This window comes from Fukomys damarensis, unplaced genomic scaffold (assembly GCF_012274545.1).
Source record: "Fukomys damarensis isolate Sample0158 unplaced genomic scaffold, DMR_v1.0_HiC HiC_scaffold_22, whole genome shotgun sequence".
NCBI classification, from domain to species: domain Eukaryota; kingdom Metazoa; phylum Chordata; class Mammalia; order Rodentia; family Bathyergidae; genus Fukomys; species Fukomys damarensis.
This window is the reverse complement of record NW_022900934.1, coordinates 17678405-17685508: the sequence shown is the minus strand read 5'-3', so window position 1 is coordinate 17685508 and position 7104 is coordinate 17678405. Positions and strand designations below refer to the sequence as shown.

General features: G+C 38.9%; 1 pseudogene; it reads left to right on the top strand.

The window, feature by feature from the left end:
* Positions 1–4426: 4426 nt before the first annotated feature.
* LOC104867142 lies at positions 4427–5756 on the top strand (annotated as a pseudogene).
* The last annotated feature ends 1348 nt before the right edge of the window (positions 5757–7104 follow it).

Sequence of the window (7104 nt, the reverse complement as noted above, 5' to 3'; positions counted from 1 at the left end):
TGTGTGTGTGTGTGTGTGTGTGTGTGTGTGTGTTGAAACAAAAAAACATAGTTGGGGGACAGTGTGTACTAAAGTGGCTGAATTTGGTGTCAGAAAACCTTGGATTTAAATATGATTCTTTCCATTGTGTGCTGTTAGGTAAGTTTTGTAACAGCTCTGAGGCTTGGTTCCCTCTTCTCATAGACAGGGGATAGTAATAATTGAGTAAGGATTAGCTTAGCCTCAATGAAGGAATGCATGAACACACCTGCCATCTTTTTTGTTATTCAGTTTATTGGTACAATTTTGATATACATAAGGATCACATTCGTCATATGAAATTTGTACCTAAACATGATACATCTTGATTCTTATTTTTTCTCATTTCCTTCCCTTCAACCCTTCTTCATCTTATTTACAAAAGCTTTGTTTCTGTTTTATCTTTCTTTTCTCATTTCCCTTTTCCCTTCCATTCTCTTCCCTCTCCACTCCTTAGTACCCCTTTGCATTTTAACATTTTCTTCCTTTTTAACATCATATGTTATGTATTATATATTTTTGTCCTTACACCTTCACTTTCTCACACTAGAGAAACAGTGCAACATTTACACATGTATGTCTGATTTATTTCACTTAAGACTATGGTCTCAAGGTGAATCCATTTACCTAGAAATGTCTCCAGTTTATCCTTCTTTATGGCTGAGTAGTACTCCATTGTAGGAAAAAACCCACCTCTTTACCCATTCATCAGTTGATGGGCATCTGATCTATTTCCAAGATTTAGCTATTACAAACTGTGCTTCTAGCAACATGGGTGTCCATATATCACTGTGGTGTGATGCTTTTAATTCTTCTGAGAAAATACCAAGAAGGGGGATAGTTGGGTCAAATGGAACCTCTAGTCCATTTTTTTTGAGGAATTTCCATGATGATTTCTACAGTGGTTGCATCAGTCTACACTCCCTCCAACAGTAGAGAAGGGTTCTTTTTTCTCCATAGCCTTGCCAGCACTTGCTATTGTTATTGGCTGATTTCTTGATAATGGTCATTCTTCCTGGAGTGAAGTAGCACAGCATTGTTTTAATTTGCATCCCTCAAGTGACCAGTAATGGTGGACATTTTCCATATATTTATTAGCTATTTGTATTTCATCTAAGGAGTGTGTATTCATCTCAGATGCCCATTTTTGGGCTGGGTCTTTAAATTTGAGGGGTTTGATTTTTTTCAGTTCATTATATATTCTAGATATTATTCTTCTGTCTGAGAAAAAGCTGGCAAAAATTTTTTCCCATTCTGTTGGTTGTTTCTTCACTCTGTTGGTGATTTTTCCTGTGTGAAAGCTTTCTAATAAGATGAGATTCCAGTTGTTGATTCTTTGTTGTATTTCCCTTGCGATCAGTGTTTTGTTCATAAAGTTTTTGCCTACACCTATGTCTTGAAGAAATTTACCTATTGTATCTTCCAGCAAATTTAGTGTTTCTGTTTCAATATTTAGGTCTTCGATCTCTTTTGATTTTAATTTAGTGCATAGTGAAAGAGGTGGGTCTAGTTTTAGTCTTCAGCATGTGGAAAGCCAGTTTTTTCAGCACTACTTCTTAAAGAGGCTATCCTTCTTCTAATGAATGTGTTTGGCCTCTTTGCCAAAGATAAGTTGGCCATATTCTTAAGTGAAATAAATAAGACACACACGTTAAGTACTGAATAGTGTTCTCTGGTGTGAAAAATTGAAAGTGTAAATAAGGTTCAAATGGTGTATAATTGATAATGTGAAATAGGAAGCAAAGGTCTAAAGGTGTAAGGGAAGTGGTAAGGGTAGGGGAAAAGAAAGAATGGAAAAGAAAAAATACATTAAAAGGAAAAAAATGGAAAGAGGTTTTTTTTTTTTTTTTGCAAGTAGGGAAGGGTGGAGGGGGTGAAGGGAGGGCTGGGGAATGCGGAAAAATAAGAACCATGATACATTAAGTAAAGGTACAAGATCCCAACAATGAATGTAACTGTACTGTATACCTAAATATACCAAATACTTAATGAGGGGGGAAAGATAAGGTGGCGGAATGTGTTTAGAATTGTTTCTGTATCTTCTAATCTCTTCCACTGATCCTCAAGTGTGTGTGGTTTTGTTTTTGTTTTTTTGCCAGTACCATACTGTTTTTTTTTTTTTTTTAAATAACAGGAGCTCTGTATCATAATTTCAAGTCGGGAATTGTGATACCCCCTGCCTTGTCATTGTTGATCAGAATTACTTTTGCTATTCTAGGTCTCTTCTCTAGTTCTATGAGGTATGCTAATGGTATTTTGATTGGGATTGCATTACATCTATATAACAATTTTGGGACTATGGTCATTTTTACTCTGCTGGTTCTTTCTACCCACAAGCAAGGGGTATGTTTTCATTTTCTGATATCCTCTTCAATCTCCTTTTTCAGAGTACTGTAGTTTTCAATGTAAAGATCTTTTACTCCCTTTGCTAAATTGATTCTTGAGTATTTGTCTCTCTCTCTCTCTTTTTTATGTTATTATAAAAGGCATAGCTTCCCTAATTTTTCTCTCAGTAAGTTGGTTATTTGTGTACAGGAATGGTATTGATTTTTGAGTGTTGACTTTGTATCCAGATACACGACTGGATTTGGTTATTATATCTAGAAGTCCTTTGGTGCAGTTTTTGGGGTCTTCTGCATAGAATATCATGTCATTTGCAAATAATGATAGTTTAACTTCTTTCTTTTCTAGCCTTATTTCTTTTATTTCTTTATCTTGTCTAATTGCTCAAGCTAATTTTTCTAGAACTACAATGAATAGCAGTGGTGATAGTAGACATCTTTGTCTTATTCCTAATTTCAGAGTGAAAGCTTTCAGTTTTTGACCATTTAGTATGATGTTGGTTGTTGGTTTGTCATAGATGGTGTTCTATCAGATTGAAATAAAGACAATCTATTCCAATTTTCTATAGGGTTTTTATCATGCATGGATGTTAGACTTTGTCAAATGGTTTTTCTTCATCTATTTAGATGGTCATGTGATTTTTGTACAGCCTTTTCCTTTCCTGTCACCTCCTATGAATGGTAACTACAAATTGCAGATTATCTAGCTAGATGACTTCCTGTGGACTCTGCTGGCATCCCCAACTTGGGCCGAAGCCACATGGAAGAACTCCTTTGTCTAGTAGGAGCTGCCATGCAGTTGTGTCTGGGCTCAACTTTCCCATCTGTGGGCAACTTCCCCACCTGCTTTCACCACCATTGTAATCCCAAAGATTCCCCTTTCTGGGAGATCTTACCATGCTCATCACAATTTGTAATTTATACTTATGTGATAGAGAAAACTTTTATAAATGGAAAAAACTTATAAAGTGTTACAGTATAAAATGGCTTCTGCTGTCTCTAACAGCAGTTTGTTTTGTTTAGCTCAAAACTAATAGACACTGAAGGCGCTAATTGCTGAATGAGGCATTTGGTCTCACCCTGAGATAACAGTCAAGGTCTTGAGCTCTGACGAGACTGGAGCCACCTGATGGTAAAAGTGTCTAAATGAAAGAACCCATTGCTAACTTTTGCTCCCCTGGCCCTGAACACCCCTATGGATTAGAATAGGTAACTAGGCGAATCTTAAAGGTAAACTCCCCAACTGCAAAGAACTGTTACGTCTGGGCTGAAAAGATTAACTATTCTGTGACCGTGATTTGAACTGTGAGAATGAAATGTAACCACCCAAATGAAGTCAAGGCTGTGAAACCTTATAAAAGGAGGAGCTGTAACCCAGCGTGTCATCGGTCCAGGCACTGCTTATGTGTGATCAATCCTTATCGATAAGTAAATTTATTATTTTACTCCCATTCTGTTGCCTCTCTGTGTGTCACTTACTGATTCCTTCTGTAACGTATATACACAATTACTTGATTAACAGCTGTCTCCTCCACACTCCATGAGGGCAGCAGACACCGAGTCTTGTTGGGGGTGTGCCATCTTATTCCCTGCACCCATGGAGCATGGCTTAAACCGAGTCAGTGGTCCACAGTATTGTTGAATGAGTGAATAAATGAATACTGCCTCTATCATCTGGGTAGCTATGCTCCCGTCCCTCAGTTCCCTGGGGTTTTCAGGTCAACTTTCTAATTTGCCTTTTGGTGGGTCCTCAGGGTTCTAGCTGAAACAATTGATCCTCCTTGGATCACTGTTAACTAGGTAGACACTTTGAAACTGGCCTCAGAAACGTGGATCGCTGGAATGATTATGTTTGAGTAAGGAGAACCGAGAGGCAGGGGAGAGCAGGCTGCTATCATAATAAAGGCTTGTTCAGTAGGCCATAGATAGGAAAAATGTCAGTGCTCCGTGCCCTTACTCACGGGACACCGCAGCTCAAATGGAGCAAAGTCCCCTGGGAAGTGTAGTCTCTAGCCCTTGAGAGGAACTTCAGCTATGGACGGAAGAATCTGGAAGCTGGGGTGGATATAAAGTTGAAATTTGCTGCTAAAGATGGCAGACCCAGATGTCCTCACCGAGGTTCCAGCAGCATTGAAGAGGTTAGCAAAGTACTTAATCTGAGGTTTTTATGGCATTGAGCATGTGTTGGCCTTGGACATCTTGATTCGGAACCCCTGTGTGAAAGAGAATATGCTGGAGCTACTCAAGTTTGATCGGAAGCAACTTTGATCAGTTTTGAATAATTTAAAGGGAGACAAATTCATCAAATGCAGAATGAGAGTGGAGACTGCTGCCGATGAAAAACCACTCGCCATAACTACTACTTTATCAATTATCGTACTGTTGTTAATGTGGTAATATATAAACTAGACCACATGAGGAGGAGGATTGAAATGGATGAGAGAGATTCCGCCAACTGGGCTTCCTTCAAATGTCCTGTGTGTAGTAGTACTTTCACAGATTTAGAAGCTAATCAGCTCTTTGATCCCATGACAGGAACTTTCCGCTGTACATTTTGCCATACAGAGGTAGAAGATGATGAATCAGCAATGCCCAAAAAAGATGCACGCACACTTTTGGCAAGGTTTAACGAACAAATTGAACCCATTTATGCATTGCTTTGAGAGACAGAAGATGTGAACTTGGCCTATGAAATACTTGAGCCAGAACCCACAAAAATCTCAGCCCTGAAACAGAGCAAGGACCGAGCAGCCACTACTGCTGGAGCTACCAGCCAGCCAGGCAGTCACCACCGGGAAGCAAGGACCACCAGAGGGCCTTCCTATGAAGACTTATACATGCAGAGTGTTGTCATTAACATGGCTAACCAAGAAGATGTTCATCGTGCCTCCCTGGAGGGAAATTTGCCAAAGAGAGACCCATTTGGCTGAGAGAGAGCACTTTCCAGGGGGCATATAGTTCTGAAGAGATGAAGGAAGGTGGCATAGATATGGATGCATTTCAGGAGCATGAGGAAGGCCATGCAGGGCCTGATGACAATGAGGAGGTCATGTGAGCACTCCTCGTTCATAGAAGAGGACTCCTTCTGCCACAGCTGTCTCTATGTCCTGTACTGCTGCTACCAATCCCAGTGACTCAGAAACTGAGGCTAGTGAGTCAGATGACGACTCTCCACACCGGCCAGCAGCTGCTGTGGCTACACATCATCGAGAAGAGGATGAGGAAGATGATGATGAGTTTGAGGAGGTTGCAGATGACCCCCCCACATCATGGTGACTGGTCGTCCATTCTCCTACAGTGAAGTGAGCCAGCGGCCAGAGCTGGTTGCCCAGATGCCACCAGAAGGAAGCATACATAGTAACAGGACAACACATGTTTGAGGACCTCTTTGAATGAGCTTTCCCTGTCTTTTCCTCCTTTCTGTCATGCTCATTTAAAAAGAAATGCCCTACCTGTGAAGAAAAATATTTAAGTGGCTTTCTTGCTCTCTTGCTATAAAGCACCTGTTTATCTTCCACAAAGAACAATGGGAGAGAATGTTTGATTTTAATGCCAGAGCTTCCCAGGAAGGTAGGTTGGCCATAAGCAGTCCCTTCTCTACTATTATTGCAGTATTAATATGTTACTTTATTTCCTAATCTGATTTTTTCTTTCCTTTTTAAGACGACCTTTATGCCCTTCTGAGATGAATGAGGGAAGTAAATTCTTTTTGTCTACCTACAGAAACTTACTACAGTTAGTAACAGTAATTCACAAATAACATCCTATTTATTTATTCTTACCAAGGATTCCAAACAGTTCCTTATATTGCACCTAAACATTGTACCTAAACAAAGCAGCTTGCTGATAGGCAAATCACTGGTTAGGGGAAAGAACCCTAAAACTCCATATTTCTCCATATTAAGATTGGAATCAACATGTAAGGGAGGTGAGAATGTTTGCATAAGAGGGATGGATGTGTCTGAACCTTATGATTAGTGTGTAAACCAGATTTTGTGTCTTCAGAATGGAACAGACTGGTAGATTCTTACGTTTTGCTTTAGGCTTTTTGGTTTGGATTTTGGATGATACAAAACAAAGTATGCTTCATAAAGTATCCTTTATGAAGAAATTAAAGAAAACACGGATAAAGGACAAGGAGTCCACGTAAAGGGGTGAAGAATGGAGAGCACTGGAAAGTGCCTTAGAACTGCCCGTGTCTGTTGTGATTTGAAAGTCCTTTATGTAAACCTGAGACTGCCCCACCTCCACGATAGACTTCTTGTCAGTGCTATAAATTTGGGAGACCATCCCAGAAGAAACCATCATAGAATAATTGATCACCTTCCTCTGTAACATCTTTTGAATGCTTTTTTCTTTTCTTTTCTTTTTTTGTCCTTCATGATGGTGTTTTAGAATTGCATCCCTCATATTGTTGAGCATTGTAACCTCAAGAAGTATAGTCAGTTTGGATTTGGATGTGTAGCATGATATTCCTAAATGCAGAACTTTAAAAATAAAGGACAGTTGTATTTTTTATAATATTTTTCTTGCATTGTAATTTTTAAGTATTTATCATTTTGTAGTACATTTGTGAAATTGAGATAGCATCTTAGAGTATCTGTATGATACTTGTATGAAGTGATGTTTCATTTTCTTGGGTGTATTAAGACTATTGACAATAAATCTATTTTATACTAACAAATTTGTTAATTTTCAGCTCCATAACACACAGAGCATAATTAAAATGTATATTCTTCTCATT